At 39.2% G+C, this 25,145-nt stretch overlaps 1 protein-coding gene across 5 annotated transcripts in view; it reads left to right on the plus strand.

The window, feature by feature from the left end:
* The first annotated feature begins 7,259 nt into the window (after nt 1–7,259).
* The window catches only part of arhgap5 (Rho GTPase activating protein 5), a 52,072-nt gene continuing 34,186 nt past the window's right edge, over nt 7,260–25,145 (plus strand). Inside the window, exons 1-2 of one of the 5 annotated variants that reach the window (XM_012969113.3) lie at nt 7,262–7,606; nt 23,837–23,925. The gene's annotated coding sequence lies outside the window, so the exon portion shown is untranslated. Of the gene's footprint in view, nt 7,607–7,641; nt 7,746–23,836; nt 23,926–25,145 lie in introns of those variants that run through there. The other 4 variants (XM_012969114.3, XM_031892127.1, XM_004917274.4 and 1 more) reach the window with 4 other exon arrangements.

Below are 25,145 nucleotides of genomic sequence, written 5' to 3' on the forward strand. Positions count from 1 at the left end.
GGGACCCTAAATGACTTTTCCGTGAGACCCTGTATCCTCTAGTTACATCACTTCCTAGTGCTGAAGACATGGATAAACACAGCTGGGCACCTTTGTCTAAAGCCAGCCTAAAGAGACAATATTGTAAATGCCCTCAGCATTAATGGCAACAAATAAAAATTATAATGTATATTATATAATGTAAGTAGCATCCTTACACTACAGTCAGTCCTCTGGCTGAGCTCCAGAAGGCGCAGAGCATTAGAGTAAACTGGATGCCAAGATACAAGAGATACAAAATGTAGGACCCTAGACATAATAAGGCTAGAATTGAATCTATATGGACAACACAATAGCCTGCAATATCACTGCAGTACTCCAGTGAAAAAAGTTTTGTCTTAATAATGGTGATCAACCAAGTCAGCCAATCACATGCTAACGGGGCACACTTCTTAACATAATTATGTTTGCTTACATAAATACACACATCAATAGTTTCTAAAGCTATCCATATGTGGTAAGATTCACTTATTTGGTGAACTTATAAAACAATTTTATTTTTACCTAATTTGGCCTCCAACATATTGTGACAAATAGGGGTGATCTGACTGTTTGGTCTCACACCAATTATCAGATTAATAAGCCCAATTGCCCCCCTCTTTATTACTACTGTATTCCAGGCAGAACAGAATCAACAAGGGTACTGTAAGGGTGAAGACAAATGGAGCTGCTAGAAGCAATCATGTAGAGACAATTATCAGTGAATGATTAGCACTGTCTATTTTAGTAGCCACGACAAGTAGAGAGTTGGGCTATTTTCTCTGAACTCACCCCCCAGTCTTTATAAACAGGGCAATTCGTTCAGAGTTACATATCTATCTTTGAACAAACAAACCCCTCCCATATTTAAGCTGCAGCCTTTGGGCAGTTTATTATCCGGGGCTTCTCGGTGGACTGGCAATTAGTTGTATCAACTCCTTTGATGTTTGTTGGGATCAGGAAGTGAAAGGAGGTGCTAAAGTGAAACTGGCTCCATATTCTTGTTTAGTGTAAAAAATAACAGAAACCATAGATAATTCTTAATTAAAACAACAGGCAAAAAGTATGTTCAGCACAAGACCTTTTCATTAAAAAAGGGGTGTATACTCTCCCTCTAAATTAAAAATATACACCTATTTTTAACTTAAGTCAAAAAAGGGAGTTATTATTTTAAAATAATTTTCTGTATTATTTTTTCATAACCTGCTAATGAATGATTGGTTTGTTTTTACCCCACTACCTATTCCATGGCAAGACAAAGACCTCCGTATAATAAGTCCTGTTTTCCCCTATTTGCTTCCTGTGTATCAGGCTTCCATAAAGGGTTAGGGTAATTAACCCTAGTGACCAGGAAGTTGTTGAAATGACAGACCAGTATGAACAGAAGATGAATGGGGAGGGCCTCAGTAGTTAAAACAAGTGTGCCAATATAACAGCAATAATAAAAATCCATTTGCAACCAATTAACTTTTGTTTCATATACTGTAATAATTAATAAAAACATTAAAATAATACAGCTCTTCATATTATGTTGACATCATATATGGTTGCTCTATTAGTTTATTTTAATGGTTATTGTGTTTATCTCAGTTATATAACTATTGCTAACAAGCTTGTCAGTTCTGGGTAAACACTGATGTTTTCTGTTTTTTTTGTATTATATCCTATTTTTTCACATGAAGTATTTTATTCCAAACTAAGAAATCCTAACTTTTTTATTTCTATAGTACTACATATCCCCCCCTCATTTCTGGATGTGAATAGGTTAAATCTCCTAATGACAGAGGGGGCTGCCTTCATTCTGTGAGAGCAAGGATCTGCCTGAAACCTGCCAGAGAATCCTTTCTTGTCCAGACATGAAGCTGGGCGGGGTCTGACTGCAATGGAAGCCCTGGCTGAAATTCCTGGAATTCTTTTCGCTAGTTCTGTGTGGGTTGAGCTGTGAGGTCGGCTGCAGTTTCAGACCCCCCCTCCTTCATTTATGCCAAGCTTGCAAAATAAAAGAAATTGCACTTTTTTTAAATGTAATTAACCCAAATGATTGCTTATTATGTTAAATAGATCATGCACAGAAGAACAAAACTGGTACTAGTTTGTATGAAAGAATTAGAAACCTAAAGGGCATCTCATAATGTTATATGCAATTGCGTTATTCAAGGAACCTTATACACATTTGTGAAGAATCATTTACTCATATTAGGGCCTAATTGTAACTCTGGCAACACTGTTACTAAGCTGCTGGGTGGCTATGCCTGGCTACATGGCATTGTCATCCTTCAAAAACCAATCAGATAATATTATACTGTATATACTATATATATACTGTAACAACCAGATTGTTAGTGAGCAACATATGAGAAAGACCAAGACAAATTAATAAAACTGTACACCCCTGGCCATGTATCATCACCATTAATGTGACCAAATGTGACCTATGGAAAATCTGCATTAGCAAATGTAACAGAAAAATTGATCTGTTCTACAGACAAGGGTGCTTTAGGGCACAATGCATTGACTTGTGTTTTGATTATTCATTATTGGGATTCTCACTACATTGAGAAATTCCTACAGAGCTGCTCAGGTCCTAGTTGACTTTCCAGTGAGCATACTTTGAACTGTAGAAACAAATGTTGGACCCCCAGAAATACATGCTGCTTCTCGGGGTACTTCAAGATGTCATTGCATTTATGTATCCTGTACGTGAGCATGGGCACCAGGTGCCAGATTGTAGAGCATAAATAAGATTTTCGAATGATGCAAAGCTTGTCATAATAACTGCTTACAAAATGGCAGCTGCCTGCTTGCTGTGATTGTGTATTTGCAAGACTAAGGAAAACAAGATTTATATAATTTATGTTGTGTAGGTAAAGTTTATTTTGCTCAACCAACATTATAAGAAAAAGTATTCTGAATTATATCTTAAGGTGACAGTTCCCCTTTAAAGTTCAGTCAGGGTAAGATTTGGGGTGAAAGTGTCATTTATTACCTAGATATTATTGGAATTATGACTGAATGACTGATATGGCAATATTTACCTCTATATATAACCGATATAATGCAAGTGGGCTGTGAGGAGAAAGGTGTGTTAAAGGGTTTCTGTCACTCTGGCAGGGGGGTTTTAGGGCCTCTGTGTACTTCAAATGCCAGGGCCTATTTTAAATCGCTGTTTGTATGTTCTCCCCTAGGAGTGTATTCTGGTTTGGTGCTGGCCTAGGTATCGGACCAGTTAGCACCCATCAGTTCACATGCAACGACATCACAGTGCAACGTGTGTGATGTCACTTTCAGTCAAGCGTCATTAAGAACCCCCTAGCTCGTGCCTCTGCTGCTGGATTTGATAGGAAAGTATCTGGCAGCAGGGGATAGGTCATTTTTTTGCCTATATGGTAAATGTACCGCTGTTCTCCCCATGTTTGCATGGGTATCCTTCCACATTCCAAAAATATACAGGCAGGTTATTTGTCTTCTCATGAAATTGTCCTCAGTGTTATGTGAATGTGATCGAGAATTTAGACCAGGGGTCCCCAAACTTTTTTACCTATGAGCCACATTCAAATATAAAGAGAGTTGGAGAGCAACACAAGCATGAAAAATGTTCCTGGGGTACCAAATAAGGGCTTTGATTGGCTATTTGGTAGCTCCAATGTGGACTGGCAGCCTACAGGAGGTTCTGTTTGCAACTAAAACTTCCCTCCAAGCCAGGAATTTAAAAATAATCACCTGCTTTGCGGCCACTGGGAGCAACATCCAGGGGTTGGTGAGCGACATGTTGCTCATGAGCCACTGGTTGGGGATCACTGATTTAGACTGTAAGCTCCACTGTGGCTGGAACTGATGTAACTGATGAATAATCTCTATAAAGTTATCCGGAATATAGCAAAGCATAATAAAAAAAATAAATATATATATATGAAGTGAAAGCCCAAGTCTGACAATATATGGTGAGCATACCAGCAGTGAGTAGGGAAACCTGATAGAGGATGAAGGGAATAAAAGAAAAAAACAGTGTATATAAATCAAAAGCAGAGTCTGGGGCAGTTCAGAATCAGAGAAGGTGGTCTAGACCCATAGGAAATGGTAAAGACCATGAGAGAGAAGCCAAACTAACTCCAGCACAGCTAAAAGCAGGGACTGAATAGAAGTGACTATAAACAGCCCAGGTAGGCAAGAATTTCTCGTTTGTACAGTCACCTTATTACTGTAACAGCACCTGGCGAGACTAATTGGATAACACCTGGTCTTAATGGAAAGCGGATGAAGTAGGAAAATGAGCAGGCTTGCCTGAGTGGGAGAATTCAGGGTCCTAAAACATCCTTAGCACAAATCATGATTAAAACTGACCATTAACTGGCACTGTGCTTCTGTTACACAAGACATTACCCTAGCAACTCCTCAGTATGTCCAAGTGGACTATAACATTTTTTTGAGTTTTTCCACCAGTAGTCACTATAGTTTGATACTGGTTGTTATTGAGCACAAAAGAATCCTTTTAAAAGATGTTGATCATGTGCAGAAATTTACAATAGGAACTCCATCCTTTCTTTATGAGGATGATCCTCCATCAGTTCCTAAATGGTGACTTTACATAAAGTAGTTCTATGATCACTGCAAGACTGGACTTCTTATGCCCATGTACTAATGTTAATATGATGTTCTTCCCCGATTGTATAATATTGTTTACTAATGTAAGGTGCAAAATACTAATTTACAGGAGCACCCAATTGCTTACATTTATTATTTTACAGAAGAGAAGGGCTGCCATAGCCTAGGTACCTGCCTCCTCAGGCCCAAGCTTTTACTGTCCTTGCACATCTAGATGACTCCACAATGGCCTCTAAATGATCCTTATTGATTACATTTAAAGCCATACCTTCTTAGGGATAAAAATGTCATCCAGTGTTATTCTGTACCTTCTATTCGCAGGGTGATTTCCAGCCTAGCAGGCAGCTGGCAAATGGATTATGGGTGAAATTGTAGAATATCTAATAGGTACTCAGAAACTTTGCAGCCAGCATTTCCAGGCCACTATCACTTAGCTTGAGTCCATGTGATTACCTCTGAAATGAATGGGGTACTGTGTTTTTTTTGTTGCCCACCAAATTGAAAATTGATTGTTCATCAAAACACCCAAAATTGTCCCATGGCCATTGCCATAAATCTTTAGTTCACTGTACCATTTCCTTTTCTAGATAATACACTTTCACTAGCTGACCCCATTCTATTGTGTGATCCAGTGTAGTAGGAAGTGTGAAGCAGATCAAATGACAAAGTCATGCACAAAGACCTGATGCCACCCCACCACCTTAATTACTTCTAGTGTGAGCGGTTGCTAAAGTAGAGAACTGAAGTGCATTTTATTCAGTGGTAACTAAATTGTAATTTAGACCATTGATTTCAGTGCCAGCAACTAGATATTTTCTCTTAGAGGAAATCAAATAATAAACAGAATAAGGTTGAAGTCATGCATGCTCATTAATAAATCTGTCAGGCTAAACTGCAGCTACATGTACCCTAAGGAAAATGATTTACTAGAAATGAATGCAAATGAATGCACAATAAAGTCACACGTTGTGTGAGTTTATTGTGTTGCATAGGTAGCATGTGTACCTCCCCTGGCTTGATACAAAGGAAGTGTGCCAGAGATGTGGGACCCAGTTCTTTGCAGTAAGGCTGGAGTCAAAATCTAAGGAAAAAATATGTATGCAATCCGCTGATGCAATTCTAAGGAAGTCAACCCATGCCCCCCTAATCATCGCCAGACTTTTCCATTGCACGTCTGACCAAAGATCTACTAACTAACCAATGTGATGTGTGCCATAGGCTTTGCTGTACTAGGTAGTTCCCTGTAAAACCTTTTATACCAAATGGACTCAACTCCCTCTCACCTCTCTTTAGGCAGTGCATTTTTTAGGGTAGTCAGGCTGAGGCACTTAGCTCCCAATCATCCTTGGGTCCACCCTGACATGCAGATTTATAACCAAAAAATGAATTGCATTAGTGAAGTGACCCACATTAATAACCAATCAGATCAGTGCTTTCTAGTTTTGACTTGGTGTAGACAGATTAAGGGGCACATTCATTTAAGTACAACAGGTCTGAATACGGTTTTTGCGTATTTTCTGAGATATTTTCGTTACCTAGTGCAACTTTTTCGTACTTTTTGCGTGACAAAATTTCGTGACAAAATTGTATTTGTCGCAACGAGTACGAAAGTTTCAGATTCATTCAAGATACGTTATCGTGAAGGTTTTCCTGCTGTTTACGAAAATTTTGAAACGGTTGTTTCAATATGAAAATTTCAGATTGTAAGTACAAAATCTTTATATTCAAATGAACAGAATTTTCGTGACTTTTGCAAACATCAGAAACTATCGGATTTCCTGATTCGGATTTGTACTTTAATTAATCTGACCCTAAGATTTGGCAGCTAATCAGGCCATGTTTTGGCACTAATGGCGGGCCTGCCCGAACGATATCTGGCCTGAAATCGCCCAGATATTGATCGGGCACGTTAAAAAATTTAGTCAGATCGGGGACCGCATTGGCTCCTTGATGCGGTCACCGATCCAACTTCGCCTATACCCGTCATGGCCACCTTAAGACTAAAGGTGGCCATACACGGGCAGATCCGCTCGCTTGGCGATGTCGCCATCGGGGATATCGGGGAGGCATGTCGGTGAATTCGATCGTTTGGCCCTGGGGCCAAATTAGCGAATTCTGCAAGCGGCAATGGGGCAGTCGGTTCGGGGACCGCATCAACGAGCCGATGCGGTCCCCGATCCGACGGGATTTTCTAACCTGGCCGACCGATATCTGGCCAATTTCAGGCCAGATATCGGTCGGCCAGTCCGATGGTTTCTGCCCCTACACAGGCCGATAAGCTGCCGAGTCGGTCCAAGGGACCGATATCAGCAGCTTCTATCGGCCCATGTATGGGGACCTTTACTAGCAATTGGTCCAAACTGATAATTGCAATTTAACCCCAAAGGCAATACACGATTTTTTTCCTTCTCTGTTGCCACAAAGGAGAAATCTGGGAATACAGCAGCCTTTGCGCATGAGATGGAGACGGGGCTGCGTAACATGCGCTATTAGAAGTTGTGCTGCTAGACACATTTTCATAATCTAAACGTTCCACTGTGTGTAAAAACTAAACTTTACAAACAACAATAACTAGTTCGCAAGCGAACGGGGGAAACACTACAACTCCCGTGATGCTTTGGTGTGTGAATGAGATGGGTGTGCGTCTGTAAGAATTCGCAGCCTGGGAAGGGCGGGAACACGCCCCCGATGCTGGCGCTGACGTCACCACTTTCTGGCTCCTCTGCCCGGAGCCGCGGGAGCGCGCTGGGCCCGAAGTCTGTGTGTTTGGCCGAAAGGGAGTAGCGAGCCTAGGCGCGCTTCCGAGGCAGTCGCCATTACTGATTAGGGGGAAAAAAAGCTGTGAGGAAGCGAAGAGGTACCGGAGCCGGGAAAGGGAGAGGCCCGGAGGCTAGGCGGTTGCGACACAGAAGAAAGAAGGCAGAGAGGGTTCTTAGAGAAAGGAGTGCGTGATGAGGCAGCGGAAGGCGATGAAATCGTGAGACAGGTGAGAATAGGAACTGCGCCCGGGGGGCGGAGGGATCCAGGCCGAGGCTCAGGCTACCGGCTGTGAGGGAAGTGGGCTGAATAGAGAAAGGAACATCATTCCCGGCTGTTCGGCGCGTAGTACTGCTGCTCCATGTCAGGTAATAAGGCGGCCCCTGTATCCCATGTGGGATTCACCTATACCGCAACTGTGCTGCTTGGGCTCCCCCGATATTCCCGTATCTCATATTTAACCCCATAGTCTAATCAGCAGCATTTCCGGCATCTCTCGGGATTGAAACGTATCCCTTTCAGCGGAATGCTCGTCCGCCCACTCTCACACCTGTCATTCATGGAGCTGCTGTACCCTGGCATCTGTCACAGGGAGGCCCCACTTGTGCAGGGGCAGTTAGAGCATCCCAGTGACCCGCAGGGGTGGGCGGTAAATATGACAGTACAGTCCAGCTATTTGATATTTTCAATATATACACGTGGGAAGTGCAAGATCCTGCCCTCCAGTTGTTCAGCTGCAATCCCCCAGCTTGCCATCGAAAGTGAGGGTGAGTTGTAGTTCAGCAACATCAGGAGGTTTTATGAAATGCCCTCAAATGGGGGCCTCAGTCTTCCTCTCCCTTAATGTAAGGCCTGTACTTCTGGCTTAAACTGCTGTGTAAGGAGGAGTGTTGGAAGTTGAGGTCCCACAAGAGGTCAGAGAGACAAAAAAGGGGTCCCTACATTAAAATATATCATTATTGGGGGGACAGAGCAGCGTTGCGTCAGTGGCAGATTGGAATTTCTAAATGCCTGTTAGGTGACCACACCTCCTCCGAAAATCCTCCTGCTCCCATGTCTGCAGGGTTTGCAGTCATCTGTATTTAACTCTTCTGTCAGTTCCCATGAACTCGGTGCCACCAAGAGCTTTTCCGGTAGAACCCTTATCTGGTGACTAATTATCACCCGTAATCCAATGTCATGTTGTCTGTAATTATTTTCTTTCGCCACCCCGTTGTTTTCCAGGGAACAAATTCTTCTGATGATGGTCATCAGGCAAATAGTCTGTCTTTTTATGACTAAAGATCTGCAAAATGATGCCTCCCCCTCATGGGTCCATAATGCTATTGCCTCACACATCAGGTGGCAGTGTGCAGTGGCTCTCTGCTTGCCTGTGGTGGTCTGATGCAGGGCTCACCAGTGCCCACCAGTGCAATCCTGTGCGCCCCAGGCTGCTAAAGACCACCAGACACTTCTTTGTTTGACATTATCATATGTTAAAAAAATCAGTCTGTTATGGGCAATACTATGCAGAGGCATTTTATGCAGTCTCCTTCCTCCAAATTAGGGAACTTTGCAATGTTTTCATTTACCATGTTGGCTGGTGATCAGCAAGCTTCAAGGAGAAGTGAAATAGGACATAAGTAGTTGGGCTAAAGCACTCCATCAGGAAACAGCCTTGGCATGAATTAAGTCTCATAGATAAATGTGAGCATACAGAGACACTGCTTTTTTTGACCATTTTGGACACCTGACCATTCCCATTTGGGCATGTATGGTATCCTTCAAGAGGAAGGTTTCTACAGTAATACAAGCAGTAGGCAGTCTCATATAAGAAATATTCATTTGGTGCACAAAATGATCATAGATGTATCCAAAATGAAAAAAGATCAGCCATAGAGACAGAGTTTCCTCTGCTCCATGGTTTCTGAGCTCCATTCTTATAACGCAGTTCACGTCAGTGGACGCTCCGTCATCATCATATGTTTTGTGTGTGATACTTGCCTACTATTTGTATTACTGTATTGTTTATTTAGGGTCTAGGGCAATATTCACACATGTATCAGGTGTCTTAGAAAAGTTTCTGATGGTTTGACCTGTGAATGGATTGGTCAGGAAACAGGCAAAACTACCGAACGCTGCTCTAACCAACAGCTGGTGATCTGTGACAATGTTCTCTGTGCAAACAACCACTGGATATCTGCAAGCCCATTCTTTGTCCTCCCCCTTGAGGACCATTCTCTTTTTTTTCCTTAATGGTAGCCTGAATGCAGGATCATTCCCTGCTGCCCAGCCCCTAGTGGCTGGTGATCTGCAATATCTTGCAATATCAGTGTTGTCAAACTTTTACATTTAGTGGGCCACATGTTCCAGGGACAAATTTTATTCAAATTGACATATAAAGCCATCGATGGAGCACGTGAGCAGAAGACCACAGTTGCGCATGTTTTCCAATTAGAGAGTCCTATTCTAGACATTCCCCTCAATTTAAATTGTGTGCAGTCTACAAGGTTGTTCTCTGTCATCCTTCCTCTGAAAAGTGATGACCTACAAGAACATTTTTCAGCTTCCTGTTGGCTTGTGATCTACAAGAAATATTGTTTTGTTCTGACAACTGTTGTACAATTTGGGACCACTGGCACCACAAAAGATTGCTTTTAAAAGGAAGGTTGGTGAGAGTATTCGACTAGAATTTAATACATTTTACCTATGCCCACAAATACATTATCATTCAAATATTCTTCAAATTTTACTTTTGACCATATAGAGGCTGATTTTATGTACATAGTTGCTAGAAGCTATGAGCTTCCAAACAGCAATTTATTTTAAACAATTTACTGAAAGTTATGAAATAAAAGCAAAAATAAATAAAAATTGGCTATCACCAGCTGCACTTGTTCAAGTTAATACATGTGTTTGTAAATAAATCCTTCAAATTAGATCTTGGATTATGAAGGCCACGTAATCCTAGGTCACAAATAATCTGTTCCTTCCCAGGCATAGGGATAAATGTTATTGTGTGATTGCTCCATTATACATGGCATTTTCAACCAAGTTTGGGCTGTCAGTTTTTGGTTGCTCTTGGGGCATTGCCAAATTGATCTCTATTGGCTGCCATGGCAATTATTTAAAATTGTCATGATTGTTTCTTGGAAATGCTGACTGCCATGTTTCCTAGTGACAAATATGTGACAAGCGCTTGCACAGACAATTTTAGGAGCTTTCCATTGCAGCCAAAGGAGGGTAACTTGGCCCTTTGTGTTAGCTTTAGCTCAAAATAAAATAACTAAATTTTGCCTTGCCAAAGTAAGGGAAGATGATTAATATATAATGCCAAAGCTAGAAATGGAAAATATAATTTATATGCTTAAATGTGTCTGTGGCCAAATTATCATCGTTTTTAGGATACTAATCTATGACTTTGAAGATAGGATTCTCTCTGTCTGTCTGATTGTTTTGAAATTCATGAATACCAGATAAAAATGGTCTGTTTTCAGGAAAACTTCAGTTTTCACACATTATAAACAATGCTGCTTTCAGATCTGTCTTGTTGCCTTGCTGTATTTTGACACCTGTAATTGTTAAAAAGTTGATACTGCTGAATTTTACACTAATACTGTTCTCTAGGAATGCTGTTAATCGCTAAGCTCGTGTTTGACTAGTATATTCTGTTGATAGTAAACAGCAGATGAATGATGGAGAAGGCAATATTGGGATCTGGTAAATTTCAATAGAAGACATTTTGAATACCGTACTAAATTTGATGTAAGTTTGATACTTACAAAAGTTAAAATCAACTCAACTAAATATAATTATTTGAGAGCATGGAAAGCCAATCTTTGCGGGCTACTTTACCAGATCAGTTGATTGTGCCATACAAAGTAACCGCTCTATGTAATGCTGAGGTAAGCTACATGGCTGAGCTTTAACCTGGCAAAATACATAATAGACGTAAATATGAATATACCTTAAACCTCCTGCTCTAGGTTTTTCATTACCACTAGGAAAAATGTAACATTTGGCAAAAAAAATGATTTGTGATGCATGACTTGTGTCTGGTGAGAACCACATGTGGAAAAGTAATAGCACCTCACAATACTTTCTAGAAAGCCACTAAATTCTTTTAAGGTGGTCAACATGCTAGAATGGTTTATGTTAAGGGTAATGGCACACACAGGTGGCTTATATTATTCCAAGATATTAAAGAGACCATAAACATATCTTAAGGGTCACAGTAAAGCATTAAAGTTTTGAGTAGGAATGCATAGAATACATCATTTTGGAGGTTTGGTATATCAGAACCTCAACAAAAGACTGGGAAGAATACTGAGCTGATTCTGAGTTATTAATTTAAAGTCAGATTTGGTTTAATGAACACTAAGGTGCAGATTTCTCAAAATGTGAAATCAAGGCTCACCACATAAAAATTCACACCTTTTTATTTATTCCTGATATTTATCAGTCGAGTTCACCATTTGATAAACACGCTTCTAAAAGTCCCCTAGAAAGAAAGTGGGTGAATTTTTCTATGGTAAATTCTAATCACACATTTTGATAAATCTGCCCCAAGTATTTGGCCAAATCTTGAGTCATGGGGGGCTGTTCATTTTCTTTAGCAGTTTTTTTGGAAATTATCTCTAAATGTTTTTTGTCACTTGATAAAAATCTTTAAAAGAACAACTTTATGAACTCCATGTAGAGGGCTTTAAATTTGTGTCATGGAACTCAGAAATTACTTTTAATATCTTAATACATTTTAATAAGGAATACATTATCTTGTAAAAAGGAAAAAACCTGCAGTAGTTGGCAGGGTCATTCTTTGCTTACACAGCTTTTAGCGGTCACTGTCCTTCAATTGCTGGACAGGAAAATGATACTTAATGTGATGCCTCTAGCCTGGACCATCTGGCTAGGAGCGTTGTGTAGCTCAAGAAGTTTGGAGTTATGGGCATAATCCATAAATGCTTTTAAGTTTGTTTTTTTCAGTTATGAGGCCATTGTGCTTCTTGGTGTCTTTGTTTGTGTCTAGTTCTAATATGCTGGCAAAGACACTAGCGCTAGTGGAGTCAGAAACTTGGACCAACAAAATAAAAATGTTTGAGTGGGTAGAGTTTGCAGACCCTAGCAACCAATGAGTGTTTTAATTAAGATGCATGAAAGAGAAGCATAATGGTGCTGGTGTGTCATTTATATAAGATATATAGAAATGTCCTAGACCGCAGAAGACTTGCTGTGCATTGGATGGCTAGGGGCTCACTGGCACTTCTGATGAGGTCCAATTTCACTCTACTGAAATACATAAGTTGTTCTGTGTTTCTTGTGAAGCTGATAAAAACACTGATGTACCAGTTATATTAGCAGAGATGTGTAGCTCTAGTTGTAATTTTTGTAGCTTGCCTCAAATGGATTAGGCCTAAGTGTTGACTATAACAAGGGTTTAGGGAGTGCGTGAATAAAAATGTCAAGTTTTATGTAAGTAAAATTTCTTTGAGGTAAAATCCCCACTAGCAACCCGAAGTTTAAATTTCTATTGGAGTAAATAGGAAATTCTGCAGGTTGCCCTGCATGGGGAGAGTGGGCCGTGGCACTTAGAACAAGGGACTCTGTTCCATAAATATCTTTAGCTACATGTTTCTTTTTTTAAGTGAGTGTTGAGAATGCTGATTTCATGGTCACCTTCAACAAGACTTTTTTAATTAAAAAATTGACCAATCAGTTACAGATACCATGCGTGCTGAATATAAGCAGCCTCGGGCTCTAAGTTGCTCCTGATTTAATGCATTGCTGCTTTTAAGTGCTTTTCTTGCCACATGATTTTATGTATGCTAGTTTCCAGGTAAGAATGGGATTTGCAGCTATGTAAGAAAAAAAGGGTCACAGTTGTCAAGAATTGGCTGCAGTTTTTTTTTTTTTATAAAGCAAGGTATAACGTGATAATTATCTTTAAATATGGAAAAAAGCATATGTTTACGCATATGCAAGCAGACTCGCTCTGAATTGTGTTGTGTGTCCCTGCATTCGGGCAAACACAATGGCTCTGGGTGTAGGCACAACCAAAAGCTTTTTGAGCGTAGGGGCAGATTCATTCATTCATTCATCATTTGATTCCTTTACATTAGCTTCCTCCTTACTATGAGCTAGTTAAAAAACACCCCATTTTTGGCTGCCCTTATTTGATATTGCATTGTTTTGTTTCACAGATATTTGTAAATACTTAAAGGGGTAGTTCACGTTTAAGTTAACTTTTAGTATGTCATATAATGTCCTATTCTTAGCAACTTTGCAATTGGCCTTCATTATTTATAGTTTTTGAGTTATTTGCATTCTTCTACCTTTTTCTGGCTTTCAGATGGAGGTTAACTGGTCCCAGCAGCCAAGAAACTATTTCTCTGTGATTCTACAATTTTATTATTACTTTTTTTTAACTTCTATTTCTATTCATTGCCCTTTCTATATTTATTCCAGTCTCTTAAACATCTGCCTGGTTGCTAGGGAAATTAAGACCCTATCAAGCAGATAACTGATGAAATTTCAAACTGGGGAGCTGCTGAACAAATATCTAAATAACTAAAAAAAAAAAAAAATCCAAAAATTAAAGAAGAGCAATTGCAAATCACTGTCTACCTCATGCTGAAAGTTAATCTAAAGGTGAGCTGCTCCTTTAAAGGACAAGGAAAGGCAAAGTCACTTGGGGGTGCCAAAATGTTAGGCACCCCCAAGTGACTTTAATCGCTTACCTTGTACCCTGGGCTGGTGCCCCTGTTAGGAGAAAACAGCACCAGCCTGGGGTACCTGGGGCGATGTGCTTCCTGCTTCGTTAAGCTGTGACTGCGAGTTAGGCGCATGCACAGTAGAGTGAAAAGCCGACTTCTCTGTTAAAGTTCCATTATTCACTCTACTGCGCATGCGCGCGCAGCAATACAGGAAGAAGGAAGCACTTGCTGCGGGTACCCCGGGATGGTGCTGTTCTCTCTGTACAGGGGCATCAACCTGGGGTAAAAGGTAGGCGATTAAAGTCACTTGGGGGTGCCTAACATGGGCACCCCCAAGTGACTTTGCCTTTCCATGTCCTTTAAACAAATCATGAAATAGCATATCCATGATTTTTATCAAATATTCTAATGTAAATACTTGTATTTGCAGATTGTCTTCAAAATTATTGTATAAATACATATATTGAAACATTGAAAATTTGTATATTTTCTTCATTGAAAGTTGTTCAGAATTACTGTTCTTTTTATTTTGCAGAAGAAAATTGTTTTTTCAAGCCTTTGGCAAACAAATCTATGTGATGGGAAGTTCCAAGAAGGGGGATCTAGCTATATAATCTTTATAGAATTCATAATTAAAGTTATGCATAAAGTTGGTTCTTTTTGGGTTTTTTTTTTTCATTTTGTTGTATTTTTTTCTGTAAGCATTTCTCTGCTTAAACACAAATAGTCCACTTGTCAGGGTGATTGGCAAAGGAATAGAGCAAGGTTGGGTCTGACCAGTCATCTTTTTTCTTTCTGTAAAATGCTGGGGATATTTGTAAACAACTGGAGTGCTGAAGAGTAACTTTCTCATAGTGATTCATGTGTCTTACAGAGAAAATTCACTTTGCAGTTGAACTTTGGTTCTATATTTGGTTTATGAAATTATTTGACTCAATGAGACTGCAGTTCTATTGTTGTTACTTTGTATTACTTGTGTTTCTAATCACCTCCTCTCCTATTCATAGTCCAGTCTTCAAACAACTGCCTGGCTACTATGGTAAACTGCACCCTAGCAAGCAGACAGCTGCTGAACAAAAATAATTCCAAAACCACAAAAATAATTAATGAAGGACAATTGCAGATTTGTCTCCGAATTACCACCACCCATGTCATAGGAAAAGTTCATTTAAATGTAAACCACCCCTTATAACCTTTCTCTTCCTCTAACCCTGAATTTTGTAAAGCAAGTTATGTTACCTTTGTTGATTAAAATCCTGATGAAGACTTATCTTAAAGGAATATTAGGCTTAACAATTATCTTTATGGAAAAAAAATATTAAACTTAAACTGGAACTGGCCATACACACACCAGTAAAATAGTTCGGAGCAGTTTTATGTACAGAGATGTAATTTTCTGTGACACCATGCTGGCCAAGAGCTTTAGCTTCACTTCACTGCTTTTTTCAGCATGAAATGAATGTTAGGAGGGTGACCCCTTGTTCGCTGTCTGTCCGTTCCACCCATGGGCTGATTGGTCAGTTACAGTTTCTTTTAACTAATTAATCAGTACTGGTGCAAATTAATCTTAATGTTTAAAGAAGGACTATTCCCCCAGGCGCTAAAAGCCCCCTTAACTATCACTGCCTAGACCCCCCTCACCTCTCCCTTATCTCATAGTTTTGAAGTTTAAACGATGTCCCTATCGCTAACCCCTAGCTAAAAATGCAGAGTAGCGCAGCAACGTACTTGGCCGACATCATCTTACCAACTGAAAACACTTCGGGTCTCTCAACCGATACGAACCTGCATGCGCAGTTGGAGGTAGCAGGAAATCCGCTGCAACTGTACATGCGCAAGCAGGTTAGGTGTTGGCGGTGATAGCAGAAGAGTCATCAGTCGGTAAGAAGATGTTGGCGAGTTACACGGCTGCGCTTCTCTGCATTTTTAGCTAGGGGTTTGGGATAGGGACATTGTTTAATCTTCAAAACTATGCGATAAGGGAGAGGTGAGGGGGGTCTAGGCAGTGATAGTTAAAGGGGCTTTTAGCGCCTGGGGGTATAGCTCTCCTTTAACTAAATGAAAGGTACAGGTTTCCAGATAACAGGAAAACCCCAGGTCCCTGCATACCAAGTAGTCGGCCACTTACCTGTATATCACTGAAGATTAGTGCATCCGATGATCTTAAAGGAATACTTTCAAAAACACATCAGTTAATAGAGCTTCTCCAGCAGAATCCTGCATTTAAATCAGATTTTTTTAATACCTGTATTTAATTTTGACATTTCACATGGGGCTAGCCATATTCTTAATTTCTCAGGGTGCCACAGCCTTGTGACCTGTGCTCTGATAAACTTCAGTCACTCTTTACTTCTGCGCTGCAAGTTTGAGTGATATCACCCCCCTCCCAGCAGCCGATCAGCAGAACAATGGGAAGGAAGCAATATAGCTGCTCCCAGTAGGTATCAGAATAGCACTCAATAGTAAGAAATCCAAGTCCAACTTGGGACTCCTCCAGTTACATGGGAGTAGGATAAACAATAGGTTGCCTGAAAGCAGTTCTAATGTGTAGCGCTGGCTCTTTCTAAAAGCTCAGACAATGCACTGAGATGGCGCCTACACACCAATATTACAGCTTAAAAAAACATTTGTTGGTTAAAGAATGAAATTTTAAATGGCAGAGTGAATTATTTGCTATGTAAACAGTGTAATTAAGAAATAAAAACTACACCATAAAAAGCATGACCGTATCCCTCAGCTCTACATAAACCAGAGAGAGGGAATTTTAAGACATAACAACCACCAATAACTTTACAGCTAGCATTACGATTCCTTTTTTAAAGGACTTGTCAACCCCGCACCAATTTTTTTTTCGCCTAATAAAAGAAAACATAATTTTAAGCAACTTGTAGTGGTTTAAAAGTTATTTGTAAATGTAATTGCTATTGAAAGCAGCATTTGCTCCTGGTTATGACTTTTAAACAATGTTGCAAAAGCCAGTCTCCTCCAGCAAGACAGGTCTGTCAGTCTGCTGGTTTGTGTTACTTTCAGAGCCACCAGGGCAGAGAATAGAAAAAGACAGACACACACTGCTTTTTTAATAGCAGTTATATATACAAATACCGTAACTTTTAAACCATTAAAAATATGTAATGAACGTATATTGAAAAGATTAGAATAATATGTATGGGGCAAAAAAGAAAAAAAAATGGTGGGGTTTACATGTCCTTAAAGGAGACATATCCTATAAAAAAAATAAGAATGTACCAGTGAATTATACTCCCCTAGATATAGAAGGAATGTGCTTAAAAAAAGTTGTTTCAGACTGATTTATTGAGAAATTCCACCAAAACCCCACTAGTCCCGCCCATCCGTTCCACTTCCTGCTGGCTGAATTCTCTGGATGAGCTGGGGAGCCGGCGGCTCTCAGTACACTGTAGGATAGGAACCAATCAGTAGCTAGGCTGACCTGATAGGGAACTGAAGCCTGTCTTTGCTTGTGTGACTGCAGGGCTGTTGTTGGCTCTCCCCCTCCTACTGTGCTTGTGCCAGGGACTGTTAGGACACGCCCACCCTTCGTTTCAAACTTGGACAGAGAAGTGATAGGATCTATAGGGAGCTTCAGTAAAGGGGCTATTTTTACAGATAGGATTAATTTTTAGCCCAAAGTGAAACCAGCACCATATATTATTCATAACTGCCTACATAATTAGGGTTTTTCCCATTTATCCAATATGTCTCCTTTAAACATAATACAGCTTTAAATGTTACAGCTGTGTATATTAACATATTAAATGTGCGTATATAACCATGCTTTGAGGTTTTGCTGCTAGTTAGTAGATTTTAAAAATCTGGTCTTTGTGGATCTAAAATGTAATCTACTGCAAGTCTTTCAAATAACCTTTTTCCCTATTATACATTTAATGTAGTAAAAATTTGTGACCTGATACTTTATAGCCTTGCTGTCATAAAATACTTGTGCTGATATATTTTTATGGGCTATAAAGTTAATTTATTATCTCTTACAGCTCTGCAAACTTTATTAAGCTTTTGACATGCAGTCAAAAGAAAAATAGAAACCCTCCCTAAATTACACCATTGTTAGGAAAGAAGCTGTTATATTCTTATTCGTGAAAATGAGCAGCAATTAGTTATGAGCTAAATTTTTTGGCAGGTTTTTCTATAAAAAAAAACGGCCATAGATACCAATGTATTGGGCTCTGTAATAAAGTTGCTGTGGTTTGGAAAAGTCACAGCAAAAAAAGGCCCATTGGCTTCAAAGTGCTTTGTGGACTTTTTGGCAAAAGAAATAGTGACCTATGCAAAGGATATGCATAGAAGCAAATATTGTATTTTCCTTTATGTCTATGACATTGACCTGGGAGAGCATTCTTTTTAATAATGTGTGAAAGCTCCTCAACTTTTGTTAGTTGTGTAAGATTGCTGGATGTTTTTTTTTTATATGCAATAGTCCCAACTACGTTTTTTTTTTATGGACACCATATCACTGCTAACTCCCTCTCTGAATTATCATCTTAAAAGGATTCTATCATGATTTTTATTGTCTACTTTTTATTTCTAAATTACACTGTTTACATAGCAAATAATTCACTCTACCATTTAAAATGTTATTCTTTAACCAACAAATGTTGTCATAAACGCACCGAATATTGTACGAAGCAAGGTTTTGTACTATATCATAGGTGCGTGTATGGCCAGCTTAAAGTGTGACCGAGGTTTATCAGAGCACAAGTCACATGGCTGTGGAACCCTGGGAAATGAAGAATATGGCTATCCCCATGTGGAATTTCAAAAATAAATATAAAAAAAATCTGTTTATGCTTTTAAAAAATTGGATTTCAAAGCAGGATTGTGCTACCATGCCCTTCTAGGGCAAAGGTATGTGAACTTCAACTTGAGGAAGGTTAGAATGGGACAAGGGGGGCATACTTTAGCTCAACTATAGATGAATATATATCAAACCAAAGTAGCACCAACAAGGGGAAATCTGTCATGTCCTGATTATGATCAGCACCAAAAAAATTCAACTGTCAGCTATTCCTATTCAGAACCTAAAAAACAGTACTGGCATGGGATCCATTATTTGTAAACCCCTTATCCAGAACATTCTGAATTATGGGAAGGCCATCTCCAATAGACTCCATTATAAGCAAATAATTCACATTTTTAAAAATGATTTCCTTTTTGTAATAATAACACAGTACCTTGTATTTGATCCCAACAAAGATAAAATTAATCCTTATTGGAGGCAGAACAATTATACTGGGTTTAATTACTGTTTAAATCATTTTTTAGTAGACTTTAGTTATGGAGATCCAAATTACAGAAAGACCCCTTATCCAGAAAACCTGAAGTCCTGAGCATTCTGGATAACAGGTCCCATACCTGTATCTTTTAGTGCAGAATTACTTATTTTTGCATTGCAGTGGGCTTAGCTACTCCAGTCGGGTGCATAGACAAAACCAAGCTCAGATTGTCAACTGAGCCTTAAGCTGGGCTATAATTGCGCAGATTTGACTGGGGCAGGTATACCAGGTTGGGGGTTAAATTCAACCAATCATGTTGTGATCCTGTTGGATAACAGTTGCTTCAGCAGATGAGATTATCACAGTGCATTGGCAGATAGGGACATGAAGAGCTGCAGCTTTAGATACTAAATATTCATGATATATAAGTAAAACTATCCATTCTAGTACTTTTGCCTCCTATATACATTTATCAAAAATGTACTCACTGCCCATTGTTTGGTGTTGAAGGTTTAGTTCCAATTTGCCATTTTATCTCACATTTGGCCTCTGGTACCTAGATTGGTATTTTTTATCTTTTATCCATACTTCTCTTATTTAGCTCATAAGAACATTCCTGGGGCGTTTTCATTCAGTGCACTAGGTAGCTGATCCATTCCCTCATACGTGAAGCATTCTTCCCCAGGGAACCTATACTGCTTATAAAAACAGGGTGGAACTTTAACTATTTTCTTCTCTTTGTGGTAAAATACAAATCATAGGTATATACTGACTGACATGGCTGACAGACTTTCTCTAGTTATTGCCTTGTAAACTAAGCGGGCATTCTATAATTTCCCACAAAAACAGAAATACTCATTTCTGTTTTGTATTTTAAATGAGCACTTTGTTACAGAAAATTAGATTTTGTCATTGCAAAATAACTAGACTGACCTCTTACTTGTCATTGAAGTCATTTTGTCTGGTTACTCGACCTACAGAGTGTGTTTGTGACATTTATACTGGTGTTTTTGTTTGAAAAATAAAAGGGTCTTATGACAACAGTGATTCTTAACCTATGTGTCCCCATACTGTTTAAAGTGCATCTTCCTGATACGGAGTTTCTTCCTACAGTTCCCTAATATTACTTACTGGAAAACTATACCCCCATAATGAATACTTAACCAACAGATAGTGGTATTAAAGAATCTCGCCAAACTGGAATATATATACAGGTATAGGACCCATTATCCAGAATGCTCGGGACCAAGGGTATTCCGGATAAGGGGTCTTTCCGTAATTTGGATCTTCATGCCTTAAGTCTACTAAAAAATGAAAAAAACATTAATTAAATCCAATAGGATTGTTTTGCATCCAATAAGGATTAATTATATCTTAGTTGGCATCAAATACAAGGTACAGTTTTATTATTACAGAGAAAAAGGAAATCAATTTTAAAAATCCTAATTATTTGATTATAATGGAGTCAATGGGAGACAGGCTTTCCGTAATTCGGAGCTTTCTGGATAATGGGTTTCCGGATAAGGGGTCCGATACCTGTATCAGTAAATATTATCCTTTCCCTTGATCCACCATTTAGTGATGGGCTGTGTGCTCCCTTTAGAGATCACATGACATGAGAAACTATGCACAAACCACGGGCCCCCCTGACTGATATGGCCTTATATCGGCCAGATCTCAATTGGGCAAGTTTCATTTTTCCGTCTGATCAGGGGCCGATGCGGTCCCCAAACTTGATGGCGCCTCTGCCCACCATTTTTATTCGATCATTTGGCACTAGGGTCAAGGATCGAATTAGCTCTGGCTCACCTGTAGGTGGGCATATCAGGAGAAGATCTGCTCATTTGGCGACCTTCGATATTACAGTGTACCTTTAGTCTGCAGCTACTTTATAACCCAATGCCTTGCAGCACTCGCTATCTAAATGCAATCTTATATTGCACCTTGATCCTTCTGATTCACTTTGGCTGGTAGGGTGTGACTGCAGCTGCAGTAAAGTCTTCATATGTTTGGTATGCTGCGTGATTATAGCAATTGTCGCAACCAGATTTGGGAATCTTTTACATATTCTTCTATAAATTATCCCAAAAAGCTAGGATCCAAGAGAATATCTTCAGCCGCCGTAGATACTGGATATGAATGTTTTTCAGCCCTGTTTTAAAAGAGCAGGCAATCACTAATTGCTGTAATTAAGCTAGGCCAGAGCCATGCAGTGCTATCGGTATGGGTCACTAAAGTAGTCTGTATGTACTGCCGAGCTGAGTCTAGCTGAAAAAAGCACATTTGTAGTTGCTAGGCAGAGTTTGTGCTGCTGGTTAGAGACTGGCAGAAGCCTGTGTGTTTTGCTTAAAAGCCAGAATGAAAACCACAGACACCATCTAGGTTGGACTTGATTAGTCCAAAACAATCCACCTTTATTACGTTATTATTTATTAAACAGCCAATGTTACTATACAAAATGTAACATATATACATTAGAGACAAATATAAAAATTTATACTACTCGTATGTATGTATGTATGTGTGTATATCTGTATATGTGTATGTATATATATATATATATATATATATATATATGTGTGTATGTATACCCATTATTCATAATGCTCTGAAAACTGTAATTTGTTCTCTACCGTATATTGTTTTAAAAACAATAGTTTTGGAGGATAAAAAAATTACTGGTGGAAAAATTATTGGTATCATTTTCCCAAGTGGTGTAAATCATTTCCTGGTAAAAAGAAAGCCCTATTTTGCTTTAGACTAAATGCAGGTAAAGAATCTGCCCCTACATTTCTAACTGCTTTATGATGTGCCTGCATTTCTGCACCAAAATCAGCCACGTGTGGCACAAGCCTTAGGCTAATGTCAGACGAGAGGCATCTGGCGTATATTTTCGGCAAGCTGAAAATCACTTGCCGAAAATAGCGCCACCTGCCTGCACCCAAATTAATGAAATACGCTCGGGTGCAGGCACATGTAGCCAATATCCGCCGAAGATACGAAGTCTTGCGTTTTTTGGTGGATATCGGCTACATGTGCCTGCACCTGATCATATTCCATTCATTTGGGTGCAGGCACAGATGGGCGTTTTTCATCTTGCCCAAAATATATATGCCAGACGCCTTGTCTGACATTAGCCTTATGGGCAGGGATTAAGTGAAGAGATTGGAACCCCTGTCCGACAAGACAAGGCAGGATCAATCAGGGCAATGGCACACTTAGGGGCACATTTACTAAGACACGAATCTGAACCGAATTGGAAAAATTCCGATTTGAAAACGAACATTTTGCGATTTTTTCGGCGTCTTTACGACTTTTTCGTTACCAATATGATTTGCGCGAAAAAACGCAAGTTTTTCTTAGCCATTCCGAAAGTTGCGCAAAATCTGCCGATTTTTTTCGTAGCGTTAAAACTTAAAAGGTGCGACGTTTCGCGCAAGTTTTAACGCTACGAAAAAAGCGTAACTTTTTGCGCAAGTTTTAACGCTACGAAAAATCGCCAGATTTTGCGCAACTTTCAGAATGGCTACGAAAAACTCACGGTTTTTCGCACAAATCGTATTAGTAACGAAAAAGTCACAACATTTTTCCGAAAAAAATCGCAAAATACCGATCATTACAAAAAAAAACGCAATCGGACGCATTCGGCCCGTTCGTGGCTTAGTAAATGTGCCCCTTAGAGTTTCCCATTGTTTTGCCACCTGTGTGATTTCCAGCTCAGTGGGCGGGCAGCAAATGCTGGGAATTTCCCATCTCTTGACTTTAATAGTAATCAGTTACCAATTAAGTTATGTTAGCGCTAAAATTCTGGGAAACTCCCTGTGCGCCATTACCCCTTACCCTTTATCTAAATTACTCATTAGTATTTATTACACTGCTGCTTGAAATGCCTGTGGCTAATTTAAAGGGACTGAAACACCAAAAGATGCATTTTCTGTACACTTGATCTATGTCATAAGTTCTCACATACTTCATGTAAATGAACTCCGTACACATGGGGCCACTCAAGTTCCTATGGGACTGTAGGCTGCACATTTCCATAGAAGAAACACTTAAGGTAGAATACAGTGGAGATAATCAGGCATCTGCTGTCATTATAGGTTACAACATTTCTAATGTAAAATAAGGCTTGTATCCCATGAATATTAAAATCCCTTCTTCCAGGTACTGCTTCTCATGCACTTGCTGCCTTTGACAGACGCTTGGTAGGCACCTCTCTGGAAGAATGATGTTTGTTTTATGAAGTAATACGCAATATGGCAAAGCTAGTGGTTCCTGTAATTTTTGTAATGACTACCGATATTTTGGTATCCCTAATAATCTGTCCTGCTAACCCTGTGAATCATATAACATATCTGCCAAAAGTTTAAAGTTATCTGAATGCATAATTACCCGTACCTCTTTTTTTTTTTTTTTTTCTAAATGCAACTATGTTTGTGGTAATTCAGAACTTGATTCACTCTCGAGTAGTTTGCCTCTTAATTTTACTACATTGTGGGTAAATGTTTTTCTTTTTTGTAGGCATTTGACTATGCACTGTGCTAAATGGAAAAGACCGTGACAAAGAAGTGAAAGCTGATCTTCAGCGGGCATTCTGTCTGTCGTTCATGGTTACAGGCAGCAATGCTTTTTATTTTTGGGCATGTAATCTTCTTGGGACTGATGAGATTACTTGTTTTCTGCATCACAGCCTTAAATTAGTATGCCAGGCAACTGCCATACTTAATCTGTTGGCATTTAAGGACCAACAATTCTTTAAAAAAAAAAAAAAAAAAAAATATATATATATATATATATATATATATATATATGTAAACTTGCTTAAACAAGAGGGAGGAAATAATAGTCATCCCTTGCTGGGGAAGTTTCCCTCCACATTTTCACACAACATTTTAAATGTTTTGTTTGTTGTACATATGTTCTCACTGTGGAAAAACATAAATACTGACTGCTATCTATGCTGTTCATATATAAACACATTCATACATACATAATCAAAAAATCACTAGTTCTGCAGCAGCCAAAAACCCATAGACTAAATCATGCCTTTAACCTTTTCAGTGCTATACAAGATAAAGTTTATTAGTGATTTGACTGGCGATGCCATATAACTGTGAGCTGTTCTTTTTTTCTTTTGTGTGCATTCCTGATACTATACATACAGGGCAGAATTGGCGCTTTCTCCATCAGCCACCTGAGCCATGCCACATGTGTAATTTGTTTGTTTTTAACACATAACCTGACAACTGTAGCTCTGCATGCTGCCTTGTTTGTATTGTGCAAGTGCTGGGAGGCATTGTAAAATGCATTTTAATAACTCACACATAAGATTTATAGCAATACATTTGTGGATACTAAGGGACTTAAAGCTAGTGAAGTCTGTAGCTTTCATCTTTCTTGTTTTCTAATTAATCCTGCAGAATGTGGATTGCATATCATTATTAAAGGGGTGTTATAGCGATTCTATTAAAACCCAGCAAGACTGCTTATTAGTATGCACTGAATTTCTGCATATACATAAGGAGGTCTGCTTGTACCTGAATCAGTAGATAAGTAAGTGCAGCATGTAATTTTTAAATGTCTTAAAGGAACAGTAACAACAAAAAATTAAAGTGTAAAAAGATAATTACTATATTATATACTATTGCTCTGCACTGGTACAAGTTGTGTGTTTTCTTCATAAACCCTACTGCAGTTATATAAATACCCTGCTGTGTAGCCATGGGGGCAGCCATTTAAATTGAAAAAAGGAGAAAAGGCACAGGTTACTAAGCAGATAACAGATAAGTAGCATAGATACCCATTGTATTCTACACAGTTTATCTGGTAT

This window comes from Xenopus tropicalis, chromosome 8 (genome assembly GCF_000004195.4).
Source record: "Xenopus tropicalis strain Nigerian chromosome 8, UCB_Xtro_10.0, whole genome shotgun sequence".
Classification (NCBI taxonomy): domain Eukaryota; kingdom Metazoa; phylum Chordata; class Amphibia; order Anura; family Pipidae; genus Xenopus; species Xenopus tropicalis.